The sequence below is a fragment of the Momordica charantia genome, assembly GCF_013281855.1.
Source record: "Momordica charantia cultivar OHB3-1 chromosome 10 unlocalized genomic scaffold, Mcharantia_2.0 BLBB01000010.1, whole genome shotgun sequence".
NCBI classification, from domain to species: Eukaryota; Viridiplantae; Streptophyta; class Magnoliopsida; order Cucurbitales; family Cucurbitaceae; genus Momordica; species Momordica charantia.
In genome coordinates, this window is record NW_028275158.1 from 13658432 (window position 1) to 13675392 (window position 16961).

At 40.0% G+C, this 16961-nt stretch overlaps 1 non-coding gene and 1 pseudogene across 2 annotated transcripts; one reads left to right on the forward strand and one right to left on the reverse strand.

Annotated features, from left to right (window-relative positions):
* The first annotated feature begins 652 nt into the window (after positions 1-652).
* Positions 653-11719, forward strand: LOC148208602 (uncharacterized; annotated as a pseudogene). The gene is made up of 2 exons (XR_015788510.1): positions 653-10091; positions 11221-11719. The product of XR_015788510.1 is annotated as an uncharacterized LOC148208602 (transcript).
* LOC148208603 (small nucleolar RNA R71) lies at positions 8130-8235 on the reverse strand. The gene has a single exon (XR_015788592.1). It is a non-coding gene; the product is annotated as a small nucleolar RNA R71 (small nucleolar RNA).
* Positions 11720-16961: the final 5242 nt, after the last annotated feature.

The window sequence follows — 16961 nt, forward strand, 5'->3', positions numbered from 1 at the left end:
AATCTGTAGGTCCATAAGATCCCCTAGCTAGCTCATATAGGAATAAACTTGGAATATTTTGAAGGAATAATTCGAATCGTACGAATTATGTTAATCATATGAGATATGATTAAGTAATTGATATATGATATCAATTTGAGAAATTTGGACAAAATATTTAAATAGGATTTAAATATTAAAATTATGAATGTGGATTCATAATCGGAGGCATGGATTTCATCAAACATCGGATTTTGGAAAAAGTCAAATAGTTGACTTTGACCAGAGATAGTCAAAGGTTGACTAAAGTAGATTAAAATAATGTTTTTAACCAAGTTGGTGGAAAATTCCACTAACTTGTTGAGTGGAACATTTAAATAATCTCAAAAATCCACGTTTTGACACTTAGCCATGCATGCATAAGTGGAATGTGTGTTGTAAGCTTTTGGTGAACTTAGACATGCATTTTGACACTTAGCCATGCCATGCATGAGTGGAATGTGTGTTGTAAAGTTTTGGTGAACTTAGACATGCATTTTGACACTTAGCCATGCCATGCATAAGTGGAATATGTGTTGTAAGCTTTTGGTGAACTTTGACATGCAAGAGTTGCATATAATTTGCTTATTTAAGAAGGCCATTATTCAAACATTAAAGGGCTTGGAACCTTTGGCTTTTTTTTCAAAAAAAAAAAAAAGCTTACATAACTCTTTTTAGCTCCACTTTTCTCTAAATTTTTCCTTCTCTAAAAAAAGTCTCACCACTCTATTCCAAGCCTTGAGAATAGCTAGGAAGATCTCTTGGTGGTCCTTCATTGGAGCTATTTGAAGATTTTTGAAAAGCTACAAAGGTTTGTATTTTTCTCTACTTATCTCTAAGCATCATAATGTATGATCATGCATGTTTAATCCTAGGTTGTATTATGCATCTAGATTGTTATTTCGATTCTTGCTCACCTCCGCTACGCATGTATGTATATTATCCATCATGTTGCTAACCTTCAAGTACGTCCCCCTGACCCCAAAGCTTCTCTCACACAAGCCCGATTAGAGCATCCCCCCTCATCTTGTCGAAAACCCTCCCGTGCTCAACCCCATAAAATCAACCGCCATTCCCGCCGCTCCGACTACTAAATTGCCCTCCTCTCTAAAAAATCTGCCCCCATCTTTAACCCAAACAGCGCTCACAACCAACTCCGCCGACCCAACACCCATCTCTAACTCCTTCGCTCCCATCATAGTTGAAGAAATCCACCCTTCGGTAGTGCCCAAAGGCAGCTCTACCTCTGGCCCTGCTTTGCGAACTCAAAAGAGTGAGCGCCCATCTTTTTTATTACCTAGCCCCAACCCTGCAAAGAAATTGAAGGCCCTGAGCGTATCTCCATCCCCACCCACGAAAAAGAAATCGGTATAGTCCGCTTCCCCATCCGAAAGGAAGCGGCGTAGTGGTACTCCCTCTCTTTTGCAGGTGTTGCCGCCGTTCAACTCCGTCAAAAAGATCAACATAGTGCCCTCGTACCAAGCGACCTTCTAGCGGTTTGTGGACACAACAACTAGGTCCAACTACAGGGCTATCAAAGCCAGGGATCTGTATGTGGAGAAAGGATTTAAGTCGGAGGAAATGCCGCCATTCATCAAGCTAGGAAGGAGCGAAGAGGATACAGTGAGAGCATTTCTGTGCGCCCCCTTGGATGGAATGATGTTATTAAAAAAAACAGAGATCAATCAACCGGGCGCCTCCAAAGTTGTATCATTCCTGTGCTAGTTCGAGAGTTTTACTCAAACTTTGATCCAGATCGGATGAGCCGCACAGTTGTGTGAGGGTCAAGCTGAACTGGTCACCAGAGTGCATCAACAAGATTTTGAAGCTTCCCAATAGCCCACACGCAGATTTTAATGAGCAAGTCCATAAGCCCTCCATCCGTGAGCTAGACCACGCCTTACAACTGGTAGGGGTTGAAAGCGACTCTTGGCAGAGAACTAACAAAGGCGTCCACTCTCTTAAGTCTGGCCAGCTCATGATAGAGGCCAACGTTTGGCTCTACTTTGTTAAGAGCCGAGTCATGCCTACCACACATGACTCGTTTGTTACAAAGGACAGAGTCCTGTTGTTGGTGTGCATTTTGGAAGGACGCTCAATCGATGTGGGGCAGCTCATCCATAAAGAGATCGATCAGTGCGCTTCAAAATAAAACGGGCCACCCTTTATTCCCTAGCCTCATCACCGAGTTATGCTCGCGCCGAGATGTTCTTGTCTTGGAGGATGAGGAGCCAATTATGGACAAACTGGTGATTGACAAAACTACGCTGGAGCGTTTGATGCTCCAAGACCCAACCAGACGTGGAACTCTACCGACAACGGCCATCAATGAAATGATGGCACAATTTGTAAAGATCCAAAAGCAGCTGACACATACAGAGGAGGCGCAATCTGCATTCGCCCAACAAGCAAAGAAAAGGAAAGTCAGCATCCTTGCAGCGTTGGAGCGTTTAAAAATGAAGGCCCCATCCACATTGGCTATTGCCATTGCTAGATTGAATATTTTGCTGGAGCAATCTGGCAGCTCTGAAGAGGAATATCGGCCCATGGGCAACTTTTCAGAGGGAGAGGAGATATAGAAGAAAGCTCTACCTGAATCGCGAAAAGGGAGTGCCCTTCCTTTTTGCTTTCACAACTGAACCCCCCTCCCCCCCCCCCAATGTTATTATCTTTAGTTTTTAGTCTAGCTTTAGCAATCTTGTGTCCTCAACATCTGCCTCTTACCTTGCCCTTTGTGGATAGTCTTCATGCTAGAGCCTGCAAGTGCACAGTTATTTCTGTTGATGCTGGAGCTTTTAAATGTTTGCTAACTTTCTTCTATGCACTCTCTGGTTCATGCTTGCCTGCCCATGCCCTAGCATCCTCATAGTAGTACTAGCCCCAAGTAGCTGACCTTAGGGAGAAATTTCAATGGCCATCTATCCAGCACCGACTTTATCTTTGTATAGCTAGCCTGTACCTCTTATAGACCCCTTTAGATTTTAACATTAGCCATACCTACTGTACCTATCCTCTTAGCGAGAAATCTAATATTTCTTCTCACAACCTCGTTTAAGTTTTGGGGCGTGTTGAAGCTTTATATTCTAGTCGTCCTTAGCTGCATTGAAGACAATGCATTATTTTAAGTTTGGGGAAGTGAACCTTCAGTTCTTATATTCTAAAGCTAATTTGTATATAACCATGAATCTTTATAATCCTCTAATTTAGTCTTATTGAAAAAAAAAGGGCATCAATAAATGAGCGGCTGATAACTAGCATCCAAAGCATAAAGAGGATGCAGGATTATGAAGGGTTAGTAGCCCATGGCTAAAGAAGCCCAAGTTGGTAATGTAAAGGTTAAAGGGTTAGGCTAATGGCAGGGGTTTGAGAAAGAAATCTCTAGGAGAAGTTAAGCTTGAGGTAGGGACCTATGCTTCCTTTTTTAGACACCTTCTTTTAGAAGGAAGTTAGAGTTGGGCAGAAAATAACATCTTCCAGAGTGTGAACAAAATTAAGCTGCTTTCCTTTCTTTGCTCCAGTTGAAGTATTATAGCAGAGTATGTAAGCTTTAGCGTTACTGATTAAAGTAAGGAGTTGAGGCATAGGGCTGGATGTTTGAAGTGCAAGTTTCTAATCGTCTTCTGTTGTGTACAGAAGTGAATTGCAATTTCTTGTCTACTGGAACAATGTTATGTTAATTCCTTTTCATTAAATGAAGTGTTCATTTCACAAAATGGTGTTAACATTTGTTATGCAAAACTAAAAAACAACTTATATGTGTTAAGACCAACCATAACTACAGTAATTTTAAATATAGAGTTGTTTAAAAATGCTAAAACTCAACAGAAAATGCAAAGAACTTCTCCAAGCACTTAAGATTAGGTCACATAAATCTCAATAGGATTGAGAGATTGGTTAAGAATGGACTTCTAAGCAAGTTAGAAGATGATTCCTTACCTCCATGTGAATCTTGTCTTGAAGGTAAGATGACTAAAAGACCTTTTACTGGAAAATGTTACAGAGCCAAAGAACCCTTGGAACCACTACATTTAGATCTTTGTGGTCCGATAAATGTTAAAGCCAGATGAGGGTATGAGTATTTCATCTCTTTCATAGATGATTATTCAAGGTATGAATATCTCTACCTAATGCAACATAAGTCTGAAGCGTTTGAAAAGTTTAAGGAGTACAAGACTGAAGTTGAAAACCAATTAGGTAAGACGATGAAGACACTTCGATCTGATCGAGGTGGAGAGTATATGGACTTAAGATTCCAAGACTATATGATAGAACATGGAATTACATCCCAACTCTCAGCACTTGGTACACCTAAACAGAATGGTGTATCAGAAAGGAGAAATAGAACCCTATAAGACATGGTTCGATCTATGATGAGCTATGCTCAATTTCCTGCCTCATTTTTGGGTTATGCAGTAGAGACTGCAGTATACATTTTGAATATAGTTCCATCAAAAAGTGTTTCTGAAACACCTTTTGAACTATGGATGGGGCATAAATCTAGTTTACATCACTTCAGAATTTGGGGATGTCCAGCACATGTGTTAGTGACAAACCCGAAGAAACTGGAATCTTGTTCAAAAGTGTGCCTATTCGTAGCTTACCCCAAAGAAACAAGAGGTGGACTCTTCTTCGATCCACAAGAAAACAAAGTGTTTATATCGACAAACACTACCTTCATGGAAGAATACCACATTACAGATCATAAAACCACAAAGCAAGGTTGTGTTAAATGAGATTTCCAATGAAGCTACAAATACATCGACAAGAGTTGTTGATAAAGCTAGCTCTTCAACAAGACTTGTTGATGGCGCTAGTACATCACGTCAGTCACATCCATCTCAAGAGTTGAGAGTGCCTCGACGTAGTGGGAGGATTGTGTCACAACCTGATCGTTAGGTGGGTTTAATAGAAACTCAGGTGGTCATACCTGATGATGGCATTGAGGATCCATTGACATACAAAAAGGAAATGAAAGATGTTGATAAGGACAAAATAGATCAAAGCTATGGACCATGAAATGGTGTCTATGTACTTCAATTCTGTCGGAGACCTTGTAGATCAACCTGATGTGGTCCAACCTATAGGTTGTAAGTGGATCTACAAGAGAAAATAAGATGTTGAAAGAAAGGTACAGACCTTTAAGGCTAGACTCGTGGCAAAAGGTTACATCCAAAAGGAAGGGGTGGACTGTGAGGAAACGTTCTCCCCGGTTGTCATGCTAAAGTCTATAAGAATACTCTTGTCCATTGCCACATTTTATGACTATCAAATTCGGCAAATGGATGTCAAGACTACTTTTCTAAATGGTAATCTTGAAGAGAGTATTTATACGTCTCAACCAGAAGGGTTCATTAAGCAAGGTCAATAGCAAAAGGTTTGCAAGCTTAAACGATCCATTTATGGATTAAAACAAGCATCTCGATCTTGGATTATAAGATTTGATACCGCAATCAAGTCTTATGGTTTTGACCAGAATGTTGATGAGCCTTTTATATACAAGATGCTCATCAACAACACTGTAGCTTTCTTGGTGTTGTATGTGGATGATATACTATTCATTGGGAATGATGTAGGTTTTCTAACTGACATTAAGAAGCTCCTAGACACTGAATTCCAAATGAAAGATTTGGGAGACGCTCAGTTTGTTCTGGGATTCAAATGATAAGGAATCAAAAGAACAAAATGCTAGCTCTATCTCAGGCATTTTATATCGAAAAAATGTTTGTCAGATATTCGATGCAGAATTCCAAGAAAGGTTTACTACCATTCGAACATGGAATCTCTCTGTCTAAGAAACAATGTCCTAAGACACCTCAAGAAGTTGAGGATAAGAGATGCATTCCCTATGCTTCAGCAACATTCTCCATACTTCAACAGTAGGCAGCCTGATGTATGTCATGTTGTGTACTAGGCCTGACATTTGCTATACAGTAGGGACTGTCAGTAGGTATCAATCCAATCAAGGATATGATCACTGGACTACTATTAAGTGAATCCTTAAATCTTAGGAGAACAAGGAACTATATGCTTGTGTATGTGATAACTCTTCAAAAGAGAGTTATTCTGGTGTTTATTTAGGTGAACATGTGCATTAAAATGTCAAAGTGTGTCGGTTTTAGGTCATAATTAGCACAAATAGTGTTTAATTGCAAACTCATAGCTAAACATACTTAGTATTAAGAACTTTGGCCAAAAACAGCATAAACTCTCATATTTGTGGTTCTTTTGCACATGTTTTTAAGGAGGAGCCGAGAAGAGAAAGAAGTGCGGAACCAGAGAGGAAACGCCAAAGCATTGTCAAGTCGAAGCATATAAAAGCTGGAGCATAGAGATATCAGGGCAGGGGTGCCGTACAGTTAATTCAAAAACACGGGATTCACTTATGTTCATACAATCCCCAGTCGGGTGCCCTAAAAATGGGACCCGATATTTAAAAGAAAGGTTGCCATAGCCGACGGACACGCAGATCCCAAGGAAGACAAAATTTGAGAGCCGAAAAGACCAAGGAAGGGAATATACCCATTTTCGAGAGGAGAGCTGACGCCAGAAAGGGGAAGCTCGTCTGCTGCTTTGCGTTGGCTGCTCTTCTTCTCTGTCATTTAGCTGATTTTCTACTATGGGTTGTATTTCTTCTTTTTCCATTTTGTTTTCTTCACCCATTATGAGCTAAACCCCATTTCGGGGGAGGCTCACACATTGTAACTGACTTGAGACCGAATCTCTAGCATGCTACATTTATTTTTAAGCAAATCTGAATTTATTTCTCAATTCTTCGCATTACTGATGGCCGCTGTTTCGTGTATGCTAGCTCCAATATTGACCCGGAAGGGCTTGTGGGTGCTAATTTGTTTTGCTTGTGATTAGCGTTTTTCTATAGCTATAAGGATACTTAGGAATGGGGTCCCCTAATCATGCCTATAGTTTGGATTTATTGCTTGGGTATTTAGCAAGAGAAGTTGTATTTACTTATGTTTGGGGTGTCTCGGAAGGTAATCGAGTCAAACTGGGCACTAATAAACGTTAGCTACGCTAAAGTATAGGTTGATAACGTGTTAAAGTATGCTGAATCTCCCTCGCCACCTTTATATCTTTTAATCCCCCATTATCGCTTCGTGTGCTGCTATTTCCTTGCATCGATAGCCTTGAAACTGTGTTCTCTTGCAACGTTCTGTCGTCTTGTTATTCCTTTGTTTTAATTCTTCTAGATAATATTCATACTCAACTCTGTATATGTTTTTAATTGTTGGTATCTGCTTTTATCATTAAAATATAAACCAAAAATTCTTGTCGATACGATCTCGTTACGTACTACAATTGACTATTCGTGTATACTTGCACGCATTGTCGACATAGTTGTGTGGATGCAACAAGTTTTTGGCGCCGTTGCCGGGGATTTTTGCGATTTTATTTTAACATTGATATTTGTAGATACGGTGTTGAAATGATTTTTCTCATTTTCACATTTGTCTTTTGCTGTGTGTTTTTGCGAGGTGCATGAACGATTACGAAGGATTCGAATATATTATTGATCACGAAATAGAGCGCACCCTCCATAGAAATATACGAGAGCAGAGGCGAGAACAAGCGGCAACCAATATAGACAGAGTAAATCAGTCGGCTCCGCCTAATGTGCGTTTAAGACCAAAGGTGAGAATAGAGGAAATAGTAGACGGGGTTCCTGTCGCTGCTCATCCTGATGTAGCAGTGCCCCCTCTCAACGTTGTACTCTTAGCAGACGACGTCGACAACGAAATCAGAGTATGTGCAGCTCCGACATTTTACAAGTTCAACCCAGTTATCACGGAGCCATAAATTGAAGCTTCCAAATTTGAGCTGAAACTAGTGATGTTTCAGATACTTTAGACAGTGGGTCAATTTCATGGACATGCTACGGAGGACACGCATCAGCATCTGAAATTCTTTATGGGAGTTTGCAATTCATTCAAGGATGAAGGATTGAGCAAAGATGCTGAGGCTTAAGCTATTTCCTTATTCACTTAGAGATAAAGCCAGAACGTGGTTGGAGTCCATTCCTTCAGAATCTATTACAAGTTGGGATGACTTGGTTGAGAAGTTCCTGATGAAGTACTTCCCACCCAACAAAAATTCTAAGTATCACAATGAGATCAACAATTTTCAGCAATTTGCTGGGGAATCAATCAGTGAATCCTGGGAGCGGTTCAAACGATCATTGCAGAGGTGCCCTCACCATGGGATCCCAAGATGCATACAGATAGAGACATATTACAAAGGACTGGATGATGCCACACGCCTAGTGATTGATGCATCTGCAAATGGGGCTTTGCTAGCAAAACCCTATGCTGAAGCATTTAATATTTTGGAAAGAATATCATCAAACAATCACTCATAGTCTGATCCCAGAGCTATTCAAGGAAAATCGTGTAATGGGCTGGTTGAGTCCGAATCATATACTGCATTGAATTCAAAGATTGAGAATCTGACGGGCTTGGTAATAAGGAGTATGACGTAGCAAAGTCTAGCTGGAGCATCAGTTGGTCTAGCTAATGTTAATCAAATTCAAGAAATTTCTTGCTCTTTCTGTGAAGGAGACCACCATTACAACAATTGCCCTGGAAATCCAGAGTCAGTTTATTATCTGGGGAACCCGCAGAATAATAGAAATAATCCGTATTCGAACACGTACAATCCTGGCTGGAGGAATCACCCTAATTTTAGTTGGAGTGGCAATCGAGGAGGACACGATGCGGGAACATCCAATGCTCCAACATTTCAGCAGAAGGTAAGTTATCCTCCTAGTTTTGCAAATCAAGGATAGGTGGTAGCACAGAGGCAATTTGAAGGATCATTTGCATCATTGGAAAAGTTGATGAAGCAATACATGGCCAATAATGATGCCACTGTGAAAAGCCAAGCTGCATCATTAAGGAACCTAGAATTGCAAGTAGGCCAGTTAGTTACGGATATGAAGAGCAGACCGATTGGAGCATTACCCAGCGACACAGAAATGCCAAAAAGAGATGGTAAGGAACAATGCAAGACCCTTACTTTGTGAAGTGGGGAAGCATTACCTCTGGTGCATCTGATGCCCCGGCATTGAGCAAGGAACATACTCGAGTTAACCATGGAGAAACCCAGTCAGAACAGGACGTAAGCCAGCAGAAGTACTCGTGACCACTCCACTAGAACAAACAGCTGGACAACCAAAGGATGGTCAAAACACATCTAAACAATCAGTCAATCCAGTAATTGTTAGAGCACCTGAGACAGGGTCTACACAGAATATAGTGCTCGAGAAAAGAAAACAGGCAGAGCATATAAATGCTCAAGCAGAATATAGGCCAGCGCCACCATATGCTAAACGGTTGCAGAAAAAAGAGCAAAATGTTCAAGAAGTTTTTAGATGTCTTGAAGCAACTGCACGTGAACATACCGTTGGTGGAAGCTCTAGAGCAAATGCCGAATTATGTGAGGTTCTTGAAAGAAATACTCACAAAGAAAAGAATGCTGGGAGAGTATGAGACAATAACAATGACTAAGGCTTGTAGCACTATACTCACGAGCAAAATTCCTGCAAAGATGAAAGATCCTGGGAGTTTCACCATACCAGTTTCAATTGGGGGACAACAGATAGGGCTTGCCTTATGTGATCTGGGTGCTAGCATCAATCTTATGCCATTATCAATTTAGAACAAGTTGGGCATTGGGGAAGCAAGGCCCACAACAGTGACATTGTAGCTGGCGGATCGATCCATTACGCATCCAGAGGGAAAAATTGAAGATGTGTTCGTACAAGTAGATAAATTTATTTTCCCTGCTGACTTTATTATTTTGGATTATGATGCAGATAAGGAGGTACCTATTATCCTTGGAAGACCATTCCTCGCAACTGGGAGAGCTTTAGTAGATGTCCACAAGGGCGAACTCACAATGCGTGTACAAGATCAAGAAGTGAAATTCTTGGTGCATGACTCCATGAAATTTCCTGCTGAATCTGAAGAGTGCTCGTATTAAAGATCTTGGATGAAGCGTTACTGGAGGAGCTGGAAACAGAAGCCATGTTGAACGTCCATGTAACCCCCCGAGTCCCTCAGGTTAGTTAGTCTCGAACCAGGAGATTTTTTTTTCTTTTAAATTAAACTCTAATTAAATTTATATTTATCGGGCTCTAAACTCTAATTAAATTTATATTTATCGGGCTCCGTGCGGTTGGTTTTGTCTTAAGTTGGGATGGGTTTCTTTTGTTCTTGGGCTTGGTTATGTTCGGTTTCTTTTGCTCTTGGGCTTGGTTATGGTGTAAATTCTGCTTTGCTAAACTGCTGAGAATTGTTGTGGGGATGTTATTGTCTGAATATGCATGAATTGTTCGGCGTGTTTCGTGTGTTTATTACATCTAGCAATGCTTATTGAATATTGATGTTGGATATTAAGTGTTTTGGGTGAACTGTGTTGGGCTCTAATTGTTTAAAATTTGTTTGGTTATGCTTTGTTGTGACAAAACTTATAGTGGAGCTGTTGTTAAGAAATGTTATATTGTGAAAGCATGATTGGTTTATCATTTCATCATTGGAATGTTGTTTATGTTGTGGAAGCATGCTGAATTGTGTTGGTGAGCTGAAAGCCGCATGGGTCATGGCTTAAGAAAGTATATAGTAAGACTCTGGCGAGAGTTTTATTCTTGGAGAAAGTGAATGGGTGAGTGTCAGGGCCTCTGGTATAAATGGTCGGGGGCTGATACGTCACTAATTGAGTATTGAGGCCTCGGGTAAAAATGCTCGAGGGTCGATGCGAGGAGTCTTTTGGAAGGAAAGTTATTGGGGCCTTGGGTAAAAATGGTCAAGGGCCGATAGATGGTGAAGTCATCGGGGCCTTGGGTAAAAATGATCGAGGGCCGATGCGGTAGTTTCGGGGCTCTGGGTAAAAATGGTCAGGGGCCGACTCTACTCGAAGAAGTTAACTGTGGAGGGCTAGGATAGCTGTGATAAGCGTAGAGGTACTTGAGATGTTAGGGAGATTCGAGGTTGGTAGTTAATTTGTTCATGGTTGTGGTTGTCGCCTAATGTTATGGAGTGTGCCTATGTTTGACTGCATAATGTGATGGAGAGCATGACTATGAATGTTTTCATGATTTTGTGGAGCATGATGTTTGCGTGTGTTGGTGAGGGCTACTTACGGAGTATATTTATATACTCACCCCCCCCCCCTCTGCAATTATTGTTTCAGGTGAAGGATTTGTTTGCGACCATGATGATGAGACGGAGGAGACATGACGAGTGAGGACCATAGGCTGCGTAGTTACTTTTGCTTAGCTTAAGTTTTTGGATGGTTATGACCCTACGTTTTGGTCGATAAACTATTTATTCTTATTTGAATAATTGGGAGGTTCCCACTTGTTGTTTATTTTATTTTGGGGTTAAGTTTAAACAGTTGGGTAGTTAACGTGACCTAAAAGTGTGTGGGAAGTCTTGGGGTGTTACAGTCCAGAAGCAGTTGGTGCCGAAAGTGTGGCCGATGCGTTGTTGGGTGTGTTGCCCTAAACTCGTAGTTTTTATTTTGTAAAAACAAATGTCTATTTAATAAAGTTTTATTCAATAAATTTGTTGTTGAATCATAGCTTTGCATTGTCCAAAATCCAATAAACTAAACATCCAAGGTTATTTATGATGTAATCGGGACAGTATATATACTGGGTATATAGTTGATATACGGGGTATATATTTGATATACCCCTGATATATGAATGGATAATGTCCCGTGAATAACCTAAAGGGTCTATAGTATATGGATAAGGCTGGCTACCTTATCCTAGCAACACTATAGATACGACCCACTCTGTAAAAGTTACAAACGACTCGATCCAGGTTGTTCGTGTGGAGACATGCGAGTGGGGGTATCCTATACAATGAGTTTGTATAAGACCGGACCACGAAATAGGCAATCTTTAGATGTAACACAGTTAACTAATAGGTTGCTATTTCTTAGGATGACCAGGCAACTCATTCTCAATCCTGAGTGAGTTATGGACTCCTGCCCGTGAGGGCTCGTCCTTTGATCTGTATGGGTGAGAGTGGCCCGAGTCGCCGACTCAACATTCCTACCATTTTGGGGACGAGACCGAGTGAGGAGCTGGGAACATAACTTCACAAGATGTAATTCACTCCTCCCCGACTTTAGAGGAGTAGATGAGTGTTCCCTTAAATGCTGACTTCGGGACTTTAACAAGGGGCCCCACCCTCTCATTGGCCAAGAGGGACTTCCAGTTATTTGTTGAATCATAACCGGGTTGTTCATTAGAGGAGTAGTGGTGTTTAAGGAGTAAGATATAACTCAGGGGTAAAACGGTAATTTGACCCAACTTGAGTTACGAGCACTCGTGAAGGATTGACTCGTCATTAATGGTCGTATATCCATGGACACGAAAACATTATGCAGTGAGAAGAGTGCAACTGTGGGTCTTTAGTGGAATGACCCGTAGTTAACGAATCTAGATTAACTTGGTCAATGAGTTTGACCGATTAATCTTGCATCGTTGGAGCTTCGGATCTGTAGGTCCATTAGGTCCCCTTGCTAGCTCATAACGGGTAAAACAAGGATCAAGTTTTTGGATGAATTTGAATTGTTCAAATTACTTAAGGGATTATATGTATATTGATACATTATAATATATAGTTAATTGTAAATTAAAACTATATATTATGAGAGATATTATTTGAATGAGATTCAAATAAAATTAATATGAATAAGATTCATATTAAAACTATAGGTTAAAAATAATGTGCATAAGATGTACATTAAAACTATAGGTTATACGAGAGAAATGTTTTAGAATATGATTCTAATTTTATAATAAATAATTAAATGTTAATTATTAATTGGATTAATAATTAATTATATTTATTAATTAATTTGATTAATTAATTATATATATTAATTATTATATATATATATTATTATTTATTAATAATAATGATAATAATAATAATAATATTAAACTCCCCTACAATATTGCAGGGGAGTGGGAGGTTGCTGTGACGTGGGGAGTTACCCCACGTCATTGTTCTTCTTCTTCAAGGGTTGGAGAAAACAGAACAGGACAAAGAAAAGAAAACCCCCACCAATTCTCTCAAGAGCTCTCTCAATCTTTCTATCGTTCCAAAGAGATTCTCCCACAAGAATCTCGTACCCAGAGGATAGCAAGGAAGGCTCGGTGGTGGTGTTTGTCGGAAATTTGTTGAAGAAACGTTCTTCAGAGGTATTGAGTTTCCTCTGTATTTTCCTTCTTTCAATTTCGGTATTGTATCCCGAAAATCAGCAACGAAGATCCGCTTCCGCTCCTGGATTCACATCCCTTCAGTTGATGCGTTTGAAGAGGAGCTAAAAGATGTTAAATCAGAATGCTTGAACACCAACAAAGGATTTGTGAAGAAAATATATGAATCCCTAGACCTCCCAAACTAGGAGCTTAGATTACCCAAGCCATCTATTGAGGACCCGCCTAATGCTAGAGCTTAAAGCATTGTCGCAGCATCTGAAATATGCTTACCTGGGTTTATTAGAGACATTACCAATCATCATAGCAGCGGACTTACCCTTAGAAAAGGAGTAAATGTTGTTGAATGTACTCAAGACACATCAGAGAGCAATTGGATGGACTATTGTGGATATCAAGGGGATAAGCCCCAGTTTTTGCATGGATAAGATAGTGCTAGAGGAGGGTTGCAAGAACTCTATAGAGCCCCAGCGTAGACTCAATCCGACTATGAAGAAGTTGGTAAAGAAAGAAATTATCAAGTGGTTGGATGCAGGGATCATATATCCGATCTCGGATAGCGAGTGGGTAAGTCCAGTGCAGTGTGTGCCTAAGAAAGGAGGTATGGCTGTAGTGGAAAACACAAAGAGTGAGTCATGAGGATAGTGTCTAGATGGCGTATATGTATGGATTACCGCAAGTTGAACAATGCCACAAAGAAAGACCACTTTCCTCTCCCCTTCATCGACCAAATGTTGGACAGGTTGGCAGGTCAAGAGTATAGATGAATAGTCTTTTTTGTGCAATTCCAAATGTGAAGTAAGTCTTCGTATCTTTTTAGTGAAACTGAATACTTGAAATTCAACAGATCCTGCATTTTCTTTTTTTTTCTTCTTGCGAAATAACTGAGCTGAATGAATTTTTTACCATAAAATTAAATCTCCTTACCCTCCTTTTTTTATAAATTATTATTGATCAGTAATAATAATGTTACTCCTTTCAATTTGATATACACAATAATCTTAATTTCATTAATAATTTCTGTTCTTTTTTTTTTATAAAATTTAGCAATCCAATTTTTAAAATTGGATTCAGATAGTATTGTTTTTTAGACGGTTATAGTGGCTATAATCAGATTACAATAGCTCCTCAAGATCAGCAGAAAACGACTTTTACTTGTCCCTATGGAAGTTCGCTTTTAAACGAATGCCATTTGGGTTTTGTAATGCCCCAGCAACGTTCTAGAGATGCATGATGGCCATCTTTTCTGACCTTGTTGAATCTGTAATTGAGGTGTTTATGGATGATTTTTCAGTCTTTGGAAAATCATTTGCAGAATTTTTGGATAATTTGAAGAGGGTGTTGCAAAGATGTGAAGAAACAAACTTAGTCCTGATTTGGGAGAAGTGTCACTTCATGGTGCAATAAGGAATTGTGCTAGGGCACAAAGTCTCCAAAAAGGGCATAGAAGTGGACAAAGCAAAGATTGAAGCAATAGAGAAATTGCCCCCACCTGTGAATGTCAACAGAATCCGCAGTTTCTTGGGACATGCCAGTTTCTATCATAGATTCATAAAGGACTTTTCGAAAATCTCTAAACCTCTTTGTTCTTTGCTTGAGATGGATAAAGAATTTAACTTCACATCTAACTATTTGCAAGCGTTCGATACATTGAAGTATGCTCTCACCTGATATGAACCAAGGAGCTACCGTTGTTATGCCTCATGGACCGATTACAAGATCGAGAGCTAGGAAACTTCAACAAGCTTTGCTACTTCATGTCCAAGCGTTCTTGAACTCGACAAGCGAAATAAAGGAAGATGTGCAAGAAGTTAGAACTATGCACTTCAATTTGGTGCAAGTTATGCATTTTTAAGTGTTTTTATGGCAAGTTAAAGTCCACTTGGTCAAGGTCAAAGTCAACTCCATCAAGACAAGTCAAAGTCAACTCATTCAATTCAAAAACCAAGTCAAACACTCACATCCCTCATTATGGACGGGATTGCAATTATTTTGGTTGGCTTTCCATGTTCTTAACCTTTTCATTTGCTTGTCTTTTCATTTCTCGTAAGTTATGTCTTTTCATTTACAAGTCTTTTCATTTCTGGTAAGTTACAAGTCTTTTCATTTGCTTAAGACTTTTCATATGGCTTGCTAGGATGACTATATATAGCCTTGAGATGTCTTGTTGTAACACAATTTGAAGTTGAATGAAAAGTGAGTTTTCTCATTAGCTTGGTTGAGAGATTTATCTCCCATTTCTTGTGCAATTTCTTGTGTCTTTAGAATTTGCATGTTAGGATCATTCAAGCGGTGTTGATCATACCTCTTGTGGAGTGATTCGAATCACGAGTTTAGAAACAAGTTTTCTCTACTCTTGATATTGATCATCAAGGTAATTCGTTCTAAAACTTTTCCTTGGGTTGATTCCATACTTGTTTTCGGGGTTTTTGGGATTGAGTTCTATGGGTCTTGTTCGTTAGCAAGGTTCTTAGATCCAACTCTCAAGGGTTTCATAACATCACCCATGCTCCAATAATGACAGCTTCATATTGGAACCAGCCTTTCGAATTAATGTGCGATGCCAGCGACTATGTTGTGGGAGCAATTCTTGCTCAACACAGAGGGAAGCTGCTGTAGCCGATTTACTATGCTAGCAAAACTTTGATCGAGACATAGATTAACTACACCACCACAGAGAAAGAAGTATTAGCAGTGGTGTTTGCCTTTGAAAAATTCAGATCACCTCTAGTCGGGTCAAAGGTGATTGTTTACACGGACCATGCGGCTCTGAAATATTTACTGACAAAGAAGGATGCTAAACCAAGACTGATTCGTTGGATTTTACTAGTGCAAGAATTCGATATAGAGATCAAGGACAAGAAAGGGACAGAAAATTTGGTTGCTGATCACTTGTCCAGGCTGCCTACTCTGGAATGCCTCGAGAATAGGATTGAAATTAAAGGAACCTTCCCAGATGAGCAAGTGTTGGCTATTGGGTTTCGGAATGAAGATGAGGAACCATGGTTTACAGTTCTAGCCAACTATATTGTTAGTGGAATTCTGCCAGCAAGCATGAACAAGCAACAGCTGAAAAGGTTTTTGTATGAGAGTAAGTTTTATTTGTGGGATGACCCATATCTCTATAGGATTGGCCAAGATAAAGTGATTAGAAGATGCATCGCCAAGGCTGAAGCACGACAAGTGCTGGCTAAATGTCATTCGGCACCATACGGTGGCCACTTTGGAGGGTAGCGCACAGTAGCAAAAGTTTTCCAAAGCGGATACTTCTGGCCCACCATTTTGAAGGATGCATATAAGCTAGTCCACCATTGCAACGAATGTCAAAGGGTTTGAAATATTTCCAAGAGATCAGAAATGCCTCTCACATACATCTTTAAGGTGGAGCTTTTTGATGTATGGGGTATGGACTTCATGGGCTCGTTCCCTCCATCCAATGGAAACATCTTCATATTATTGGCAGTCGATTATGTGTCAAAGTGGGTCGAAGCAGTGGCATGCGCCAACAGTGATGCCAAAGTAGTAGCAAAGTTTCTCCACAAGCAAATATTCACACGATTTGGTACACCCAGAGCTGTGATTAGTGACAAAGGCTCCCACTTCATCAACAAAGTTATAGCATCTCTCCTAGCTAATATAATATAAGGCACAAAGTATCCACAGCTTACCACCCTCAGTCAAATGGGCAAGCTGA